Source organism: Pantherophis guttatus, chromosome 1 (genome assembly GCF_059756535.1).
Source record: "Pantherophis guttatus breed Tessera chromosome 1, ASM5975653v1, whole genome shotgun sequence".
Lineage (NCBI taxonomy): Eukaryota > Metazoa > Chordata > Lepidosauria > Squamata > Colubridae > Pantherophis > Pantherophis guttatus.
The window spans coordinates 237,004,162-237,025,931 of NC_142063.1; the positions used below are offsets into that span (position 1 = coordinate 237,004,162).

General features: G+C 38.3%; 1 protein-coding gene across 2 annotated transcripts in view; it reads right to left on the reverse strand.

Moving 5' to 3' along the window:
* BACH2 (BACH transcriptional regulator 2) overlaps positions 1-21,770 on the reverse strand; it is a 184,872-nt gene that overhangs the window by 107,780 nt on the left and 55,322 nt on the right. The window contains exon 1 of one of the 2 annotated variants that reach the window (XM_034408988.2): positions 9,580-9,674. The exons of the other annotated variant lie outside the window; for it this stretch is intronic. The gene's annotated coding sequence lies outside the window, so the exon portion shown is untranslated. Of the gene's footprint in view, positions 1-9,579; positions 9,675-21,770 lie in introns of those variants that run through there. 2 annotated transcript variants of the gene reach the window in all.

Genomic DNA, 21,770 nt, shown 5'->3' on the forward strand with positions numbered 1-21,770 from the left:
TTGTGAGTAAAGTTTTTGGCAGGTAGCTACTGGGTTGCTGCCAATTCTGTTATCTCAAAGGAATTCCTGACTGCTGGTTTTATTAACTCCTGGCTGACTGTGTGCATGTGTGAGACGGGGACAGAACAGCTACAGCAACTCCACCTTGCTAGCGTTCACTCTAGGGTCTCCCAACTAGACCCTAAGAATCATCAGACCTACAAGAGGACTTCCACTGCATTACTTCCTTGCCCAGGGATGATGTTCTGTAACACGATATCAGCATATTGTATAGTTGGTTACAGGCATTTTATGCTGGCAGATGGGCTTCGCCAGTGGCTTGAAATCAATGTTAAGTAGTAGAAGGGGAGAACGGATCCCTAGTGCACCTCACAATAGAGCATCTGAAACCTCCATCTTTCTTCTCCAATCACCCCTCCACTCAGAAAGGAGAATTCCCCCCCCCCACAATAGTGTCCCCTACTTCGAAGCCTCACAGTTGATTTAGATTAGGGGTTCCAAAATTTTCTATTTCACCTATCTTTACTGTAATCTTATACATCTGCCCTGGGCTCTGCATCTCCTCAAGAGAGATACACCTAACAGTTTGGCAAAACCTGATCTAGATGGATACCATGTTATCAAAGGCAGCTGATCAAAGGCAACTGTACTTTTTCCCCAGTCCTGTCACGTCTCATCCACAAAGGCATCCATATGAATTCAAATCCCTTTCTGAATGCTAACTATAAAGGGTTAGGATCATTGTCTTTGGAATTCATAGAAGACAAGCCTAGGAATGGAGTCATATCAAATGAGGTTTTTTTTTTTATTGTAATAAAAGCAACAAAATGAGTAACTGGAGAATAATATAGCTGAATCAAATTACAGGAAACCTAGATGTATGTAAAAGAACTAATAATAATTTATCAAGGAACTGGCCAACAAAGAGAGAGAGGTATGAAAATACAAACAAAGGTAAAACTACGCAATGGAGCAAAGCACTTCTAACATACAGGTGATCCTTGCTTACCAACCACAATCGGGACCAGCAACTTCATCGCTAAGTGACATCATTATTAAGTGACATCATCTCATGATCCCACAGGATTTACAATCTCACTTGCGCCATTGCCAATCACATGCGGTCATTAAGGAAAACATCATGTGACTGCAGCTTGTGAAATTGTGGCCAGTTTCTTCATTGACTCCGCTTGTCTGAAGCCATCTGAGAAGTGCACAAGTGGCGATCACCAGGCAGCAGTCAGTTGCAATGATCATAAACATCCACCTGTTGGCTTGTGTTTCAATTATGTGGCTGCAGAAACCCTGCAAAGGTCATAAGTGCGAGGACCAGTTGTAAAGTTACAGCAGTTACTAAACAGGGCAGTTGTTAAGCAAGGACTATTTATAAACAGTACTTCCCTGTGCTTCTGTCTATATTTTCCGTAACAAATTTATCCTACTGGTTTGTGCCTGGAAGAAGGGAATAAGATAAATAGCTCCTATGATCTTTGCCTACCTGAGGACTTGCAGTACTGAATGGCAATAAAGTTAATTCTATCTTCCTCTCTGAGTCTGAATCGCAATCTCACTGAAAGAGGACAGTGCGTTTACAGAGCTATCAAATATCTAAAAGTGCAAGGTAGCCCAAAGGCCTCTCAAACAACTACATGGAAAAAAGAAAATGAAGGAGACCATGATGTATAACACCAAAGGTATGAGAATTACTGCACCCAGCCGTAGCACCTTGCCAATGGCAACTGGTAGCAATGAAAAGTGAAGCTTTAAGCTTTTGTATCAATAATACTTCGCTTCTCTAGACACAGTAATGGTTGCTAATCTTTTATACATTGCATTTCTCTGAAAGGATGACGAGCCTGAATTTAAATCAACTCCCACTCTTGAAAGGAAGATTAGACAGAAAAGAAACCCCTCCACTCTTATTTGCGTTCCATTACCATATTCTCAGCAAATTTAAGATAATGTAAAGGTAAATTATTTGAGGGAAAAATTATCTCCCGTTCAAGTAAATGTAGTATCAGAAAATTAGATGAAGAAGTGAACATCATTGAAATGTGGGATTACTTACTTTCAACTCTTCTTAATCTTTACTTACCGGTATTTAGGTCTTTCCAAGGTTATTTTTTTAAGTACACTTCGTATGTAAACTAAGATATTAGCTTTGGATAAAAAGATGCTTGTTCACATCTTAGACATTACACAAGTATTTAAGCTTTGAGTATTCATGAACTTAGAAAACCAAATCGTTTGCAATGACAAACCATGGACCAGTTAATAAAAATCAGAAGAGAAAATCTGATTACAATGGATTGTAGCCTTTATCCAAACAAATACAATAGAAAAACAGCAAGGAATGATATGAATAATACAATTTTCAGGTCAAGAATTCCAAGAGCTTTTAAAAATTCTGGGGCCTATATTTTGATGAGAGATTAGGATATTGGCATATTTGGGTAAAGGAAAGATATAATCATAATATTTTAAATACAATGAATTTCTTTCAACCTACTTCTCCCAAAAAACTTGTAACAGCTTTGGGAGATGCTTTGAGAGTTATGTTCTTTTGCTTAGTTATTAAAAACTCCAGGACTTTTTTCCAGACCTAGGAGAATAATCTATTAAGCTAAATAGTCATTCTTACTTGACTGGATTTAAATGGGACTGTGCTTACAGTAAATCTGTGCCAATTTATGTATCAAGTATTTACCAGCTCTTTTCCAAAATGTATGTATGTAAGCAACCCATGACATCTACACAGCATATTGCCCATCTTGCAACAGGCATAGAAGAGCATTATTTCTTCATAGCAAATGATAAGATGATGGAGGGAAGAAGAGAAAAATATTGTCTCCTGCGGCCCCAACTACCTTGGTCCAGACTGTTGCCACTAATTCTATGCTATCTGCATAAAAGTTCCAGGATTTGATTTTGCTGATGCAAGAAATTTGGAAGAAAATAAAACAAGAAGGTGTTTTGTATTTTTAAAAAAAACAAAATTCCTAAATTAATGAAAATGAATGAGAAAAAGCAAGCTTGGTGCTCTTGAAAAATTACCCCTTTCTTCACTGTTGCTATACAATATATTAACAGTAAAACAGGGCAGCCACAAGTGCTGATGAAGTGTAATTATTCTAGATGCCAGACTTTAGGGGAAAACCCTATATTCAAGAATACCCCCACAGCTTTTTAAAAAATCCTGTGGAAAAAAAGATTCTGAGGTATTAGTAACCTTTCAGAGAGAGAGAGAGAAAACCTGTATTACCAAAATCGCACATCATGATTTTCCGTTTAGAAAGGAAAAAGTTATGAGTATATGTATATATATTTTTGTCTACTTCTTTCCCCCACTCAGAAAAAGATAAAAAAAGTAAAGGTTTCCCTGTCAGTCATGTCCAATTCTAGGGCACTCATCACCGTTTATTGATTGAGGGAGCCAGCGATGTTCAAAGACATTTTCCATGGTCATGTGGCCAGCATGGCTCTATGGCAAAGGCGCATGGAATGCTGTTATCTTCCCACCGAAGTGGTACCTATTGAACTACTTGCATTTGCATGCTTCTGAACTGCAAGAGCTGAGGCAAGTAACAGGAGCTCACCCTGTTGCATGGCGCTTAGGTCTTGAACCTGTGCTTTCAGCTCTCCCACTGACAAGCTCAGTGTCTTTAACTGCTGAGCCACTGCACCCCCATAGAAAAAGATACCATGCAGTAGGTATTTTTTCTGTCGGTAAATATAAATTCAATACTATGCAGTAATTAAAAAAAAACAGTTGGTGCTCCTGTTTTCCACCATCCCATCCTTTGTAATATCTCCTCTCTTGTGTCACAGCTGCTTGTGATTGAATAGAGGGGGGCAAGAGTGCACTGGTGTGAGCGCAGCGTTGTTGTCATTATCACAATATTCTAACAAGAAGCACACGGAGCACAGACAAAATAAGTTTCAGCCAACTTAAAAGTTGAACCTAGGTCGCTGTACAACTTCTTTCACAATCTTGCTTTATTATTTTTAGCCTAAAATGGGTATTGTAATTCCTGCCTCCCCCCTCCCACCCACCCCCCATTCTCTTGCGGTGCATAAATGATAACTGAACATGTGAATGACAGTCCAAGCTGGAACCTGTGATTCAGCAGATTCTAATTGCTGGGCTCGGCCCAAGAAGGAAGGAGAGATAGAAGCAGTCCATTATCTCTATTGATTTGCACTACTTTGTCAGCACTAATGATGTTATCTTATTAAAAGAGATAACTGCCTTTCAGTGCTAGTGATGCACTGGCTGATCACCTCTCTCATAAGACCCTCTGGTGAGGCAACTGTTATAAATACAGCTCAAACTAAAATCCAAAGCAAACCTTTAGAAATTATTTGCTCTCTGCTTCCCCCTCCCCTCTTTTTAATTGGGTTACACTTTTCCTTAATGTTATCTCAGCTAAAGACATTGTGTGGGCAGAATACAGTAGAGCAGGGAACGTGGGGGAGGAATGAGAAGCTTAAAGAAACAATTAAAAGAGAAACTTTGCAAATAAAAAACGATGTCATTGGCAATTTCAGAACAGTGTTATTAACGAACTCTTGAATGCAAAGTAAACTATATGGTAGCATTTATCATTGGAATATGTGACATTTTAAACAGCAACAATTATTCAGCTGCTTCCTATGCAGCAAGACTAGTACATGCATGGAAAATGATGTTTCTACTTGTTTAATAATAAAAAATAGTAATTTACCATAATGAACGTTTTATACATAATTTCTTTCAGTGTGGGCTCTTTGAAATACCCACTATTTAAAGACTCTATTTACTAGCATTACTAATGCTCCCTTAGACAAACTTCTATATTAAAAAAAAATACAAGTCTTCCATTCCAGTGGTTTACTATTTGCCACCCTTTTCCCACATAGGTGGTAGATGTGACTGTCCCAATCCTGTAACAACCATTTGCTTACAGAAATAGGATTTTGCAAATAGTATGTAATCTGACAGAGGTGGAAATATAGCCAATTCTCAGTATGATACACGTAAAATTTCCAATTAATTGCAATTCAGGTCTGTATTCAGAAGCCTGTTGATGCAAAGATCCTTTATTGTATAGAACAGTGATGGTGAACCTATGACACGTGTGTCAAAGATGACATGCCGTGATGTTCTGGCTGACACACCAGCATTCACCAACACCTGACAACAACTATTCTCTAAATAATGCCCCTGTTCTTTGTCTGATTTTCAGAAGCTCTCATGCAGTATCCAGACTCTCCCAAAATGAACTCGTTTTACTTTTTTTTGTAATTATTTGATGTTTCTTTAAGTAATACATAACAACACACAGACAAAATTTTTGACATGCCAAACCTGAAAGATTCTCCATCACTGTGGTAGTCTGGATCAGAGTATATTCTCCCTATGCACAAATGTTATCCAAAAATGGTGTATAAGTATGAAATAGTAGTATTATGTTGTACAGTAGTACATTCAGTTTGCCAAATCAGTCCATAGATTATGAAAAATTAAAACATGTATTCTAGACTATTTCAATTTAGTGCAGTCCATAATTTAAAGTTATCCCAAATAAGACATTTAAGTGTTTCTATCCACCAAACATTGAAATCACTAAAAGCACATCTTGATATTTCAACACAAGGTTCTCCTCAGAAATACATTAGGAGTTCATATATAGATACATACGTATACACCCAATGCATTTCTGAGGAGAACCATGGCTTCCTGTCAGTTGTTTTATATCTACTAAGATGAACCACAATCTTCTCCTGAACCACAGTATGAAATATTGTATCTATACAATATTGTGCAGAATCTTTATGTAATACAGAATTATGAAAATGTTTGATATGAAGTTGCAAATTAAAGTTGGCATTAGGCATTTGAGAAAAGTACTTTGCAATCCATTGCAAAACACAACTTGAAGCATGAAATCAGCCATAACCTTTAAAGGTTTACATGGCTGATTCAAAGCTGTCTTTTTATCATTTATGTATGCATATGCACAAAGACTACTTCCATTCAGATAGCCTGAGAAAGAGATGACGTACAAAATTAGAAAAAGTAAACTTTCCTAAGTAATAAACTTGTTTTATATTATCTGCTTTCCAATCATAAGAATGCCTTATGATCATCAATAGTTAGTTTTCAAGCTAAAAAAGAATCACAATTGACTAATAGCTTCTACTTATTCTGAATATTGCTGCATGATCAAACAACTCAGGATTGATACCTTGACATATAGTACCAATTTCGTCTCTACAGCTTCTGATGTCCAATGTAATTTCATAAATTTATGTTTAAAAAGTTTCCAAAATGTGCATAAAGGAGTATGTAAAAGATAATGAATTAAAAATATTGATAAATCTGATGTAAATTCATTCACCTGCTATAAAGAGAAATATATGTTTGAACATATACTAAAAAAGGATGTTTCATGTTAATCCCATATTCCTATGTACGTGCTAGAATAGAATCCAAGACACCAAATTCCAGATTCTATAATCTTCACTTTAATAAAATGAAATATAAACTGTAGAAACTTTTTCTCCTAGCATTGCAAATTAAACTGATCTTAAGACACAGAATAATGCAATTGTTTATAACTCAGAACGACATATATCTTTTGTTAAAAAAATGAATACATTGGAATAAAATTGACATTGTAATCAGTACTATACATAAACGTACCAGTAACAAATGATAAAATTTATTTAACTTGGTTTGTGACTTACAACCACAATTGAGCCCAAAATTTCTGTTGCTAAGTGAGACAGTTAAGTGAGTTTTGTCCCATTTAACGACCTTTCTTGCCACAGCTGTTAAATGAATTGTTACAATTGTAAACACAGTGTTAAAGTGAATCTGGCTTCCTCATTGAATTTGTTTGTCAGAAGATCGCAAAAGGGGAGCATCCTGCAACCATCACAAATATGGGCCAGTTGCCAAGTGTCCATCTTTTGATCACGTGACCAGATAGATGCTGCAATAGTAGTAAATGGTTGTAAGTCACTTTTTTCAGTGCCACTGTAACTTCGAAAGGTCACTAAATGAAAAGCTGTAAATTGAGGACTACCTGTATGTGGTCACTAGGAGTCAAGAACAACCTGATAGTTTATAATCTAATCTAATCTAATCTAATCTAATCTAATCTAATCTAATCTAATCTAGTCTAGTCTAGTCTAGTCTAGTCTAGTCTAGTCTAGTCTAGTCTAGTCTAGTCTAATCTAATCTAAGATATAGTCATCCATTCATAACTACCATTACACCAAAATGATAAAATGGGCATTGCAATTTCATGATGTAAACTTGCGTTTTTGTACTTTTGTATGCAAATTAGAACATGTTGTGATGCACAGTCTATTACTTGCCCCCTTGCCATCACCATCACAGACTAATGATCTGAGGTCCTGGGCTAGTTCAGAATGATCAAAACAAGTTTACCTAGTGCCAGGGATTATCTACAGTTAATAAATGCTTTGCTTATTTCTTTAAGCAGAAGAAGGTGGCTACTTATGATAAAATGTGTCCTTGCAAGATGTTCTTCTCCTAGCATGAACAGAATATGGAGGCGTGTGAATCAGGATGACTGACATGAAGGCAACAGCATTATGGAATTTAATGGAAAGAAAAGTGCTTTAGGAATATGCAAAAGATTAGATAAATATGTACCTTATCTTTCTCTCCATTTCAATTTCCCTGCTAAAGCAATTTTTCCTTTTGACTATGTTCCTCCCCACCTCTCTCTCTTTCTCTCACACACACACAGACAATAGAGCTTTCAAACTTTTTCAGCCAAGGACCTGAATACCAGATCAAGAGGCAAAGCTGTAGTGGTAGAAAGTTGGTTAAATTAGAGTGAGCTTTTTCCCCCCTTGATGTCTCATGAGATTCTATTAGGTTCACATGGAATCCCTGTAGTTCTGCAGAGCACAGTTTGAAAAACCCTGCTATACAATTTATGCATATGTAGGTTAATGTATTTATATTTCAGTGTGACTGCTGGTTAGGATTTTAGAAAGATACAATGCTTCTTATAAGGTTCTGATAGGAGTGTGGATTTTCTCACAGTGGTGTACCAGTTTGGTGTAGTGGTTAAGGTGCTGCAGGGGTGGGTTCTACTTACCTTTACTACCGGTTTGCAATGGGAGTACGCGTGTGCGCTTCTGCGCATGCGCAGATCGTCAATTATGACGTCCGGGCGGATGGATGGAGCCTCCTGCCGCTTTTACTACTGGTTCTAAAGAACCGGACAGAACCGGAAGCCACCCACCACTGAGGTACTGGCCTAAAAACAAGGAGACTATGAGTTCTAGTCCAGCCTTAGGCATGAAAGCCAACTGGGTGACTTTGGGCCAATCACTCTCTCTCAGCCTAGTCCACCTAATAGGGTGGTTGTGGGGAAAATGCAAGAAGGAATGTTTGTTGTCTTGAGCTACTCGTAAAGTAATAAATACAGGGTAAAAATATAATAAATAAAAAATAAATACAATGTAAGAGAGAACTAGGATCTCACATATTGTAATACTTCCCATACAAAAACCTATGTATTCTCCTGGGATGGTTGTTTTCTGTGTGAAAGGATGTGCAAGATTTTTAAATTTTAAAAGCTCAAAAAAGAAAGCAGGCTAAAAAATGCCAGCAGAACGTATTTCAAAGTATTTATTTAGACAAGCCAGCATTGGCAAATATTTCAGCTTTGCATTTAAATAACCATGCACAGCATCACTAGATATAGCTCGATCTCCTATTTTATGCTTTTTCTCTTGCAATATGTTTTAATTCTCCCAGTTTTTCCCATTTTAAATTTGCAAAAGTCAAAAATCCTCAACTTGGCATCCTCCAGACTGAAACTCTTAAGAGAGAGTTGTAGGAAGGCAAACACAGAATAGAAACTGGTCTAAAGCTGTAACTACATCATGCACATGTTAACACACACACATCCATACTACATCGCAAACTGTTTTTCACTGCAATGAAAAATTCTAATTCCCTTCCCTCCCCCAGTTTTGTTTTTCTACTTGCCACAACAAACAAATCCACACCCACGTTTGGAACACAAACGCAACTACCTCGGTCATTCATCACTATGTGTCTGCCTGCGACTACAAAATCAAATCCTTCACTTTCAGTCGTGCTGTGATCATTCTTGTCTGAATGCGGTGGACTAACACCCCAATTGCTTCCCCAGTCCTGGCTGTTCCTTTAAATAATATGTAGAAAGCTTACAACCTCCCCACCACACACACACACACACACACACACACACAGTGCTCACGTTTGCATTCCAGCCTTTTCTACTACCCCCATCCCCCATATACCAAGCATGCTGGCGTCAAGACAAAGCAAACTCCTTTTTGCATCACCACACTGGTTTTCTCCCCCTCCCTTGAACGCGAGAGATATTTCTGGTTCAAAAATATACAGTCCTGCCCAATAGTTTGACTCTGTTGCCCATTTGTCAAGTGAGCCGCACCCCCCACCCCCACGGAGGCGCACGCTGTGGCTTTCATTGTAAGTGAATAATCTGTTTTCAAGTGTTCCCTTTGCCATGGCTCCACCCTCCACTGTAAACTAGACATTACCTTAAAGAAGGCTGCATTCCTGTCTAGCTGCTTCACAGAAGATTTTTTACACCCGCCAGCAGAGTCAACAGCGCTGCACGCTCTCTCACCCACCCACCCACCCACTCCCTCACTTATTTCTCCTCCTCACTGAACTCCCCCTTCCCACACCCCACACTTCTCCCCTCCCCCTGTTCACTGCCTCACTGTGTTTTTGTGTAAATGATCTCACATGACTCAACAAATCCATCTGCCTCAAGCAGGCCACGTTTGGAGACTTCCCAGGAGGGAGGCAGGGAAGAATCGCTTTGTGGAAGAGACCTGGAGCTTTGCCCTTTCTCTGGCTCAAATTACCCGCCTGTCAGGCTTGACGGATCTGGCTAAAAATAAAAGGAAGCGGGCCATGAAAAGCAGATGAATGAGCACAGCAGTTCCTTAGATAACATGGGGCCAACCGTTGCCCTCAGCCACCAAAACAGGAACTTCTAATGGCGAATTTGTAAGGGCAAGCCTACCGTCCAGGTAACCCTTTGGTTGGGTTAGTAAATGATCGTGAAAGGAAATGGACTAAGCCAAGTCAGACGCGCAAGGAAAACACAAGATGCTGCGTCGTCTCAGCTTGTACAATAGCCAAGCTCTCTACCTTGTTGTAGGAAGAGAGGGGGAAGCAAAGTAGCATTTTTAAAGCTGCCTATGACATCAGTTTTGTGATTTGTGCCAGCAAAGAGCTGAAAGTCGTTTGTGCAAGAGTATTCTCAGAGCCCGCAGTGGGTATTAAGCACTTAGCTTGGCAATGTAATGACACACTGAAACAATCTGTAATGTGAAGCAGTCAGCAAAGCTCTGGCCCCAAAAGCTATTTCTCCTAACTATTAACCATATGTTTGGCTCCTTAGCTATCTGAGCGGGTGTCCCAGCCTACCATCTGCTTCCCATCCACACAAGCAACTGTGAAGTACAAAGAATTTCCCTCTGAAGCTGCATGCATCTTTTGGAATCTGGGTTTTTTTTTTTTAAAAAAAAAAACACTTTGAGCAAGAATTTCTTCCCATTCACTGGGAACACAAAGAGCGCTGCTGTATTATGACGAGGCAAAGACACACACTCCTGCTTGTATGTGGGATCACAAGCGTGTGCATCCCTTGATATTCGCACACTTGCTTGTGGACAGAAATTAGAACTGGCAATGGTGACACTTGAGACAACAATGTTAAAAACAGGAGGCATTCTCAAAACGGAGCCCTTCCTATACACTCAGATTTCTTAGAAACACAATGGAGAGTAGCATTCTGGCAATTTGTAGGTCGAATTTGTAAAGGAGCAATAATTAAAACTGGTGAATGACGAATACCTGAAGTAGGTAATATAGACAGGACATGCACAGGTTTAAAATTTAAAATTATGCCTACTAGTCTATTGTCTGCATTTTAAAGCAATATAATCCTCTCTTTTTAGGATGAAAATTCAGTTTAGGATGAAACAAATTCAGGATAAGCAGTAAAAGCACCCTCAATTTGTGCAGCGTAATCTCTTGCCCTAGCATTTACTGTACTGATGCAAAGAGCTGTCTCTTGGGTTACTACAAGTAATTCAATCTAAGACTGAGATTCACAAACTGCAGACTATGATTGGGAGGGAGGAGTTGTAAACAAATCAAGGGGGCACAGTTATTTTTTAAAAAACCTAAACAAGGATGCATAGGCTACTGGAAGCTAATCTGGACCCCACTTTTGCTGCACAAACTTGCTAAATTTGAGAACTCCTCTGATCCAAATACTAACTTTTATTTAATTACCAAATTTTCCTCTGAGTAAGAAGTCATAAATGTAAAGAAGTCATAAATTTTAGTTGTGGAAAGATTACACCAATTTTTCTACTCCTAGCATGATAATGGCTTATGGTAATGCCTAATGGCATTGATAGGAAGTCTGGGAATAATGCCTTTGAAGCTAGTTTTAGAGCGTTAATATGTTCATATATCATGAAATGGGGGTGGGCGGGTCACAAACTGCCATTTGTTTCACCATGTTTGGTATTAATACAGATAATAAATTTCTGGAAAATGATCCTTGAATAGGAAGAACATTTTGCTAGAAAGTTAAGCTAAAATGTTTCCTTTGTAAACAAAATTAATATAAATCACATATAATGCAAACATACATAAATTCTGCTTCTCTGTCTAGTGCCACCTACATTTGAAATCCCATATCAATCATGAATATATTTACACTGTTGCTGCAAACAATAACCTCTTTCATCCGATACATTCATTTGAGGAAACAGAATGAGTTATGAGAAAATTAGGTAGTATCATCTGAAACGTATCACTTGATGAAAGGTGGAATTCTTAGTTAAATATTGCACAAAAATAGACAACCTAAAAAACTTTGCTACTAGCCACTAATGTGTGCATGCGTGCTTGTATGTGTGTTTAAAATGACAATCTTGTTCTGAAAGAGACATTAAAAAAAAAGACTCAGGAAGCTGATGTTTCTGCAGAAATTAAATATTCTAAGAGATGCAACCTTTCCCCGCAAACTAATGTGTCAAGGGTAAAAATTCACCTTCACAAGGTTCCTTAACAGACCCTATAGGAGATTTACCACGGTTGAAAAATCCGATACTAGCAGACAAGAGGAGAGAACTGACATCAATTCTTATCATGTCAGGCAGATGTATGAATGGCTGCAATTGAAAAGGTGACTGATTCTCCATCCCACTACTGAAGTGGAACATATGAAGCTGTTTTATACTGAAACAATTGTTGAGTGATCTAGTCCTGCACTGTTTCTGCTAACTTGCAGTGACTTTCAAAGCAGAGGCCTTTTCCAGCTTCTGCTACCAGGAACCCTTTTATGAGGAGACAGAAACCAAGATTTCTTGGCATGCAAAGGACAGACCACACTCTCCAAAATTAACATCTTTATAAAAGACGGTGTTAGCAACTCTGAAGGAGATGAAGGCACACAGGTTAAGTCATAGGAGAGACAAATCAAACCTCAAATGTAGAATAATGCAAATTTTGGCAACCTGTAAATGTCTGACATGCCTTTTGCCCAGAAGCATGTCTGGAAGGAAGGGAAAAAGATGGTCATAGTTTCAGATGCCAACGTTGTAGAGTTCTATAAAACACACACTTTTTTCTACACTTTCATATTAATTCTTAGTGACATCCTGGACTACACAGCAAATGCATGAACTTTCTATAACTTCTGCAAGTGATTGGATATAGCAATAGTATTAGCACTTAGACTTAGTGCTTTATAGCACTCTCTGAGCTGTTTACAACATCAACATATTGCTCCCAACAATCTAGGTCCTCATTTTACTGACTTTGGAAGAAGGCTGAGTTAATCTCTAGCCTGTTGGGATCAAACTCTAGCCTGTGGGCAGAGTTAGCCTGTAGTACTGCATTCTAACCACTGCACCATCAGGGCTGGTATACTTGCTTTCTCTTCCTAAACTCTTTCATCCTATCACCATGCTGTAGATTATTTTCCTATATTTTGCATCCTGGGGGATATCAGCCTCCATGTACTGAAAATGGGATTGAGGGTGGCTTGGGAATTCATAGCTGCCATGACGCTGTGGACTTATCCTAAGTCATCATGATTCCAACTTACAAAGACGACAACACAGTCAATTTGTCTTTTTCTCAAAGAAATGAGGAGACCACCTGAAAATGAAGGATATTAAGATCTATCCATTGTTGTGGTTGGTTCATAATCTGTCTCCCTCATAGCTGCAAAGCCATAGCCCTCTATTAAGGGTGGGGGTGCCTTTATTAAAATGGTCTGTCTGAAGCCTTTACAGATCCAGTTGTTTCTAATGGGCATCCTGAGAGTTTTCCTGACAACTGTGACCTGACAAATAGCTTGATATTGTTCTTTAATTAAGATATGGAATTAGGAAAAGTGTTTGATAGAATTATTCCTGAATTGTTTACCTGGCTCTGCTGGAACTTTACTAAGGAGCTCTGGGAGATGAAGCATTTTAGGAGATTCCTGGAGTGGTCCTAGTAAAAAACCAAGGATACCAGATGGAGGTCTGACCTCAAGTTCAAGCCTACTCTATGGTAGCAAGGGCAGTGAAACATTAATTCTTCTTTGCTTCTGTGGAATATCAATTTATGGTATTATTTAGGATGTGCTCTCTCTCTGGGGGAATATGAGCCAGGATAATCTCTCATATTCATTCAGATATGTAAAATCTCACAAATGGCAAAAAATAATTTCATGCAGTCTGTAACAATTGAGGAAATGGACAGAGATCTCCGTAGAATGAGTTCCAACAGCATGGATGGACTCTATTGGTCATTCATCTAGTGACTTGTATTAGGAACTGGATGCTGGTAACAGACTCTTCATCGTGCTGTGGGATCTCTCAGCAGCATTCTATGTTCTTGTTTTGGACTGCCTGAAAATTTGGAGGCAAGAGCCTTGTTTTGCAGTGGTTTTGCTCTTTCTTAAGTGGGCAGTTCCAACTGGTAATAGAGAGAAAGGAGGTCAAGATCTTAGAAATCTTAGTATGGAGTGTCTCAGAGCTTGGTCCTCTGCCTGATTCTTAACATCTACAGTACATGTAGCTAGCCAGTAGGGGAGATCATCTATTGGTGTATGGTTAGTTATATCACTGATGATATCCAGCTTTATATATGCATTGGATGATCTTGAAGAAGATAAAGGTAAAGTTTTCCCTTGCCCAGTCATGTCAGACTCTAGGGGGCAGTGCTGATCTCCATTTCTTAGCCGAGGGGAAACCAGCATTGTCCAAAGACTCTTCTGTCCTCATGTGGCAGCATGACTACATGCGGAGATGCACAGAATGATATTACCTTCCCACCAAAGTGGTACCTATTTTTCTACTCACATTTGCATGCTTTTGAACTGCTAGGTTGGCAGGAGCTAGAACTCAACCTGTCACGCGGTGCTTGGGTTTCAAACCTGGGTGTTACCTTTCCAGTTGACAAGCAAAGTCTCTTTAACTGCTGAGCCATCACACTCCCTTGAAGATATTCAATAGTTACTATAGAAACATTAGCTTGTTCTGGGAATGCAAGATTATGAAAGAAATTCAAGATTGCCCACCTCAATTCTCTTTAGTACTGGGGGTGAGGGAGTGGAGAAAGAATCTCTTTATCAGACTTTCAAGATTCTTTATTATACATTGTAAGAGTAGAGTTTCAGTAGCGCCAGTGGAGTTTATTTCCTAACTTGGCCTATCTCAAAGGACTGACAAATGTCTCCTCTGGATATAATAATTGTACTTATACATTGCAAGGCCTGAATGGGGTAGAACAGACTGAAGAACGAGTCTCAGTACGTAGCTGCTGAAACACAGGCCTTATGGCTCCATGACTGGTTTACCTAGTGCACTTAATAGAATGGCACTTCTGTTGAAGGAGCAGGTACATAATCCAAGCACTCATAGAGGCAGGTGAAGGATGTGGCTAGAAAAATTTTTGCCTACTTGTCTCTGAAGTGCAAATTTTCTGAACTGAAGTTGCTGAAGATGGTGACTCATGTGCTAGTCATCTTGCACTTGAACTACTACAATTTGCTTCACAGGGCTGGCTTTTAATACATTCTGAAACAAAGCTCCAGCTGGCACAAAATGTGACTGCCATCTACTGACTGGTACTAATTGGTTTAATGGAATAACTATTTTGTGGGAACTACGCTGGTTGCCACTGGCTTCTAGGTCCAATTCAATATACTGGTGGTAACCTGTAAAACCCTATATGACTTGGGTTGCAGGATCATCTGCTTCAAATGGAATCTCCAACTAGTCAGGATGGATCACTACAGATATCTAGTCCACTATATGTCAAGGGGCAGATGTCCCTAAGATGGTCTTACCACCCTCCTTTTTTCTACCTTTTAGGAAGCCTGTGAAAACAATATTTTTTTTCTGCAGGGCCTTTGGAATGCTGTAGCTGGCAACAATGAAAGAAGATGTGGTTTTTGTCATTTTTTTAAACTGCATGTACTGTACTGCATTTTCATATTTTTAATCTGGTACACTACCTAGAATCCAGTCATTACGTACCATACAAAAACAATTTAAATTGTTTTTTTAATAATAGAGTAGAAATTGGACACTCAATTTAAAACTGCTTTTCTTCTTTTGCCTTGTCTGATGTTGCTCTTCCAGATAGTCTGGACTAGTTGGGACACACTTCAACCTGGTTTTCACAGACATTAAAGGAAGATCTGGAAAACAGAGATGCAATTTCCCTTGATGAAAGGCATGGTTAGATATCTGTGTTTAGGATTATTGTCAAGTTAGCGTATTTCAGAAATGCTCAATATTCTGCAGATCATTGTATGTCATTGAGAATTGGCTCTCTGACATCATGATTAAATGAACTGATGATTACCAGGAAGAGGATATTCTCTGCAATACCCTCCAATAGGTTGAATATTCCTAACGGTAAATGCATAGCAGTCTATCTGCAGCCCTAATCCCTATCTTCCAATCTTGAGTAATTTCACTGTGCTGCATGTACTTTGTAGTTTGCATGTAGTTTTATCTGTTGCTGCTACTGTACATACTAATTTATTGTTTTAATATTTAATATTTTAAATATTAAACAATATTTTAAAGTTTCTGAAATTATGAAATTGCTTATCTTTATTATGTCTTGTAAAAACCAAAACAGAATCTATTTCTTTATAATTAATTCCAAAATCTTATTGTAAGTTTCATTGCTCCAATTTTATCGGAACCCATAGACCTTTTATAATTTTGTAAGATCAAATCTTTTTAGCATTTTGTTGTTGATTTCAGATTCGTTAAATTCTTAAGCTTACGGTTAAAACTTTCTTTTACTCGGGATTGAAGGCTGACCCACCCAGTGTTCTCAAACTTGTTCTTCTAAAAGTAGTAATGAGCAATTTACAAAGGTGATTAGAAACTCAAGATTTGCGAGCTTAGTGTCTTTTAAAAGTCTTGGAGTTGCAAACAGGATGGCTAATACTATTGTCTTCCAGCACTCAAACCTGTGAAAACTGCTATCCTGTGGTCTCCTCAAGAGGAGTAGCCATCCAGAGCATATTATATTATCTCCACATATCTGGAAAGGTTCCAAGGAACCGGTCTACTCATTGGTTCCTTGGTCTTTACTGAGGTTGTCGACTCCGCTTTCATAGAGCTGTCTTCAGTTTATCATATCTATCTCCCAGAAGTCCCATTATACTCATGATTACTAACTCGGCAGAATCCTAATTTATTTTATCACTCTGTCCCAGCAACTATTCTGCTTAAAGACATTTAAGCAGAATAGCTAAGTAAGTCCCACTGGAAATTTACACATCTTACTCCACTACTAATTCTGTCTGGTGCAAATTCCATTTTTTGTCATTTTCTTTTTGACAAATTCTTTATCTCTGGCTTACCTACTTTATTTTTATAGCAGTCTTGGAAAATGAAAATATAACAGGATTAAAGACAATGGTAACATCTGCTTGGAATGCAGGTTACCAAATCTAGAATAACAGATGGTAGAATATTAGTTTTGGAGCTAATGGGAGCTATTCTCCACCAACATGTAGGGATCCAGTGTTGGTACTACTGATCTAGAAATATTTGAAAGCACAATTTTGGCCTTGGAGCGTGATTTGAGTGGGTTAAATTTTCAATAAAGATTTTTACTCTTCTCTTTCTTCATCAGTCATCAGACATCTTTTTTTGACTGTTGGTAAATTTTGTAAGGATGCAGCAAAGAAAAGTGGAAAGGGAAAGTAATGGCAACAATCTCAGGGAGGACCTTGTCTAGAAATAGAATAAAGGAGAAAAGTTTGTATTGGGGCCATAACAAGAAGAGACCAATGATCTCTGAAGAAAGGTGTTCACCATCTTGTTTCTAAAGTGAACTAGTGATAAAGGAAGAAAAGGGTAACATGGAGACAATATGCAAAGGCATTTGATGAAGGAGCTGAGTATTAACAAAACGAGGTAGAGAAAAAAAGCCAACAGAGGTGAAATAAGTCACCGTTCTCTTGCCTGTCTGTCTGTCTGTCTGTCTGTCTGTGTAGATATAGATATATGAATGTGTGTGTAGACACACATATATACACACACACATATATATACATACATATACACATATACATACACATACACATATACACAAACATATACTGTGTGTGTACAACACACACACACAGAGTAGTATGATTTTTCTCACTAGTCCATATAGTAGCTGCTCAGTTTTTCACTTAGTATAGTTTGTAAACCAATCCCAGGTGAAATTTCCTCCCACAATGGTTGATAAACCCAGTGCATCAGTTGACACAACAAAGTAAGCCAAAACCAAGCCAAATTGTGGCTTACTACTATGTGTAAATTGTGCTACAATAGAAGAGAATATTTGTAACTCAGGGATGAACTGTAGAGTTCTTGGTCCTCCTCAGAGCAGAGAGCAGCAAGAACTCCACAATAATGCCACATATATGTATTTTTATTTAACTGGAACACTTTTATTTATCTGGAACCTAAGACACTTTCTGCACAATTCTACAACATACTGGGAAAATTTGTGGTATAGAATTGAGTGATGAGGATTGCCTCCAAACAGCTGGGTTTACACCTTACCAATATAAGGGTTTTGGACCACAGCTTTGAGGTAAACCACAAGTTTCAACTAACTCTTAAAGTGTGAAACACTCAAGCCAATAGCATGTGGAGGGCAACCGTTTTTGTGATGTCCTCAAGAAAACTTTGTAGCTGTCATTGTATTTTACAATAATTGAAGTAAATCATTCTCAGCCACTTGATACAAAACGTATCAATGAAATCTGGATTTAAAAAATTATTTCTTAATCCATTTCCTATCTAATTACCTAGGATATCTTTCTCCTAAACAAAAACATTTGTTAAAGCTTAAAATATGAATTATGTTTAGCACCCACAAAAATAAGAAATTAAAAAAATTAACACAAAAATTCAAAAAGTCAGTGTTGGCTAGACATGCTTCAGTATTTGTTACCATAGAAACTAGACAGCAGATTTAGGTTTTGTTATCCAGAGCTATAAAATATTAAAACTTCTTAAATATCTTTGCATGTGCATGTTACAGCAAGCCATTCTCTAGAATAGCTAAAATGGTCCAGCATTTTAAACAGAATCCGACTGAAATTCTTCATTTTCTTTCTACCTTTAAAATTATATAGAAATATGACAAATATTAAGGGCACACTTATGAATAACAGCGGAAAGAATAAAGCAGCATTTATACAATGAATCAGATTTATACCTCTGAATATCTAACCCACTTTAGACTCAAGGATTTGAAGCCACCTTGTTAAAATAATGTAGTAAGTGGGATCTCAGACATTGCATTGTAAGCAGGGATATATTACTTTTCCAAACTTTTTGTTAAAATACGTTTTTGTAAACAGAAAATCAGGATTTCATTTGATTTAAAATGTGAAGTAGCAACATAAATATTTTTCTTTTATTCAATAAATTAGAAAATATGCTGATTTTCAATGAAGAAATGTTGATTTGGGGGATTTTGAGCATAAAAACAGGCAAAAAATAATAAAGGGTCTCTTCTTTCACCTTCTCCCCACCAATGTTTGCATGTCAGCTGTAATAAATATTCATTTATTTAACCAACATCTATAGCCACACATCCTGTCCAAGTAATTCTGGGCAACTTTAAAAACACAAAAAGCCATAAGGCAATGCTCAATTAAAAATAATTGCAGCATCTCACATAATTTTTTTTTAATTTGATTTATATGCCGCCCTTCTCCAGAGACTCAGGGCAGCTTACAATGCGTTAAGCAATAGCCTTCATACTTTTGTATATTTATACAAAGTCAGCTTATTGCCCCCACAAACTGGGTCCTCAATTTACCTACCTTAGAAAGGATGGAAGGCTGAGTCAACCTTGAGCCTGGTGAGATTCGAACTTACAGTAATTGCAGACAGCTGGTGTTAATCACAATGCTATCAGTCTGCTGAGCCACTAGGAAAGCAATTCCACAGGAAGATTTAGAGAACAGCTATAATAACAGATCTTTTTTACCAGCCCTCCCTCATGAATCAGGTAGAGCCTGCCCAAATCTCTTCTGAATATTATCTCGCAAGGAGCAAGGAAGGACTGTTTCAGCTTTCTTTGTTTAGGTAGTACTTTTTGCCTATTTCTCTCAAGGTTATCTCCCTGATACTATACCACCAGAGTTCTCTAATGACAATATACCCCCACATATATTTATTATCAGAATACAATATATAGTTTAAGCTTGAAAAGTATACCTGAAACAGTAGCTCTTCCATAGTATGGTAGTGAATGAACTGTTAATCATTTCAGTAAATTAGCTCCAAATGCCTGCAATTTTAATTGTGACATAGTCATAGCACAAAGAATACAAGAACTGTTTTCCTAACTATGGCTACTGCCTTTTCTACATGAGGAATATTTGATATGAAGCTGAAACCATATTCTGCCCAGAAAGCACCCTTTCTGCATTATTCACTGTTTGGATGAAAAGAGTAAAAATTCACAGCAGGTGCCACACTTTGTGTTAAAATTAGGTAGTGGTTAAAACAAGGATACTATGTCTAAATTCTTTCCCTGTATGCAAGGTAATTCAAATTCCCTCAAATTTGCAAATTTGGCAGTGTTGACAATATAATCAGATCTGGAAATTTTTATTTAAACTGATTTTCTTCAGTAGCAGAATTAAAATACCTTTTCTATCCTAATAAGTTTGATGTGTGAGGCTAATTGGAGAAAAGATTTGTTTGATTTACAGATTTAAGCAAACCTACCAAATTCACAATTCCCAAACGCACAAACCAAACCACGGACCAATCCTTGTTCATTATGCATACTGAAACAATGTGGAAATTTGGATTCTTCGCTCTCAAAAAATCCTCAAAGACATATATTTATAAAAGAAAGCTGAGTAAAATGTGTGTGTTTGTGAAAATAACATATACATCAAAGGAAAACTGCTTGGAAATATATGTAGATTAGGGAATATGTTTATTAAAATATGTAAAAATGGTTAGGTAGACTTTAAGAAAAAAAACTGCAAAAATGAGGAATTAGAATTTATTTATTTAAATGTATAGGTCAGTAGTGAGGGGATATAAAGGAAAGACAAATCTATTTCTTATCTTCAACAAAGAGCCTTTGAAACACATTCAAGGAAAGTCTAGACATTTTGTAGTTTAGCTTCTCTGAAAACATTTGTGATTGGTGTTAAAAGGATGTTAGGAAAGAATCTCTGAAAGCATCCAAAAAATAAAAATCTCATTATAAATTTCTAAAACGTTTTGCATATTTATTTATTTATTTATTTATTAAATTTATATCCCGCCCTTCTCCCCGAAGGGACTCAGGGCGGTGAACAGCCGAGAATTAAAATAACATACAATATAAAAGTTAAGATAATTAAGAATAAATTAAATTAAACGGCCTCCCAATTTAAAACCCCTAGCTATACAATTAAAACTAACCCATAAAACCTATTCAGGCCAGGCCGGCTTGCTGAAATAAAAACGTCTTCAGGGCCTTACGGAAAATGCGGAGATCCGGAATCAGCCGTATTCCGGGAGGTAGCTCGTTCCAGAGGGCGGGAGCTCCCACAGAGAAGGCTCTCCCCCTGGGGGCCGCCAGCCGACATTGCTTGACCGACGGCACCCTGAGGAGGCCCTCTTTGTGAGAGCGTATTGGCCGGTGGGAGGTTATCAGTAGCAGAAGGCGGTCTCGTAAATACCCTGGCCCTAAGCCATGGAGCACTTTAAAGGTGAGAACCAACACCTTGAAGCGCACCCGGAAGACCACCGGGAGCTGGTGCAGCTCACGCAGGAGAGGTGTTATATGGGAGCGCCATGTCGCTCCCGTAATCACCCGCGCGGCCGCATTCTGGACCAGTTGGAGCCTCCGGGTGCTCCTCAAGGGGAGCCCCATGTAGAGAGCGTTAGCGTAGTCCAGGCGAGAAGTGACGAGAGCATGAGTGACTGTGCATAAGGAATCCCGACTCAGAAAGGGGCGCAACTGGCGTATCAGGCGAACCTGATAAAAAGCCCCCCTGGCCACGGCCGTCATGTGCTCTTCTAAAGACAGCCGTGTGTCCAGGAGGACGCCCAAATTGCGAGCTCCCTCTGTGGGGATCAATGACTCGCCCCCAATAGCCAGCGATGGCACCAGCTGGCTATATCGGGATGCCGGCATCCACAGCCACTCGGTCTTG